Source organism: Rousettus aegyptiacus, unplaced genomic scaffold (assembly GCF_014176215.1).
Source record: "Rousettus aegyptiacus isolate mRouAeg1 unplaced genomic scaffold, mRouAeg1.p scaffold_m13_p_5, whole genome shotgun sequence".
NCBI lineage: Eukaryota > Metazoa > Chordata > Mammalia > Chiroptera > Pteropodidae > Rousettus > Rousettus aegyptiacus.
In genome coordinates, this window is record NW_023416308.1 from 71708731 (window position 1) to 71710103 (window position 1373).

The 1373-nt window shown below is 39.3% G+C and overlaps 1 pseudogene; it reads left to right on the forward strand.

Moving 5' to 3' along the window:
• Window positions 1-860: 860 nt before the first annotated feature.
• Window positions 861-979, forward strand: LOC118603651 (annotated as a pseudogene).
• Window positions 980-1373: the final 394 nt, after the last annotated feature.

Sequence of the window (1373 nt, forward strand, 5' to 3'; positions counted from 1 at the left end):
CCATCTCCAGTTTCCTTCAAAATTTATAGCACAGGGTAAAATGGATAATCAACAATCATTAAAACTGTATGATAACTTGAATTACATTACTGTTCTGCCTAACATGGCATTACCAGTGATGCCATCTAGTGCTATCATGATATTTGGAGTTGGACTCCCTTCAATTTAGTAGCCATTTATTGAGCTGTTCCTATGCGTCAGACACTCGCCTTGGTATTGAAGACTGATATAAAGTGCTACAAAGTGGAAAAAGATATAGTCATTGCCATCAAAGAACTCAGAATCTTCTGGTATAGTAATAGTGAGCTGCCATTCAAATCACAGCATGATGGATGCTATGGAAAAAGAAAAAGTATAGTGCTTTGACAGAATAGACAATATGATGGATTCTATCTGAAGTACCCAGAAGAGTTTTTATAGAGATGCTCTTAGAATGGGGCCTCTAAGAGAAGTAGGAATTTGCTGGGTGGAAATAGCATGCCAGGCAGAAAAATAGCAAAGGCAAAGGCATACTGATATGAAAGTCCATGGTGAATTTGAGTTGCGGTAGTTGCTCTAATAGAAATAGACAAACTGTATGTATTGGGAGGAGATGAGGAGAGCAGTGACAGATAGAAAACCTAAGCAGAGATCATTTGCGAAGGCTTCTGCATGCTGGAGCAGGACAAGAGATGGACAGACCTTAAATGTCTAACCCGACCTAGATTTCACTCCCAGTCCTACCACTTATCAGTAGGGTTCTTCCAGCAAGTTGCTTAACTTCTTTGAGTCTCAATTTCTTCATTTGTCAAGTGGGGATAATGTTTTCCACACAGGGTTGCTATGAAGATTAAATAAGACAATAAAAATAAAACTCTATGGTCTATGGCCATGCGTCCCTGAACAAGCCCAATCTCATCTGATCTCAGAAGCTAAGCAGGGCCAGGCCTGGTTAGTACTTGGATGAGAGACCACCCAGGAAGATCAGGTGCTGTAGGCCTAAGAAATAAAAAATAAGAGATTGTAAACTGACAAAGTCCTTGCATTCTGTGAGGTCAGCCAAGGGTTGCCTCACCTAAAAAAATAAATGAAAAAAAAAATTAAAAAAATAAATAAATAAAGCTTTATACCCAATAAATAAACAGTACTGCCAAATATTTTAAAATTTTGAACTTTCATTTTTTGAGTAAACATTGATTCTTTGCACAAATATTGATCAATAGCCCAAAGTGCTGGTGTGTGTGTGTGTGTGTGTGTGTGTGTGTGTGTGTGTGTGTAATTTTCACAAGGACCTGGTAATAAGAACACTGCTAAAGACAGCCAGAGACAGAGAGGAAAGGCAGATGATGTCAGACTAACCCAGGACACTGGCAAGGAAGGTGGGGAAGCTGGGA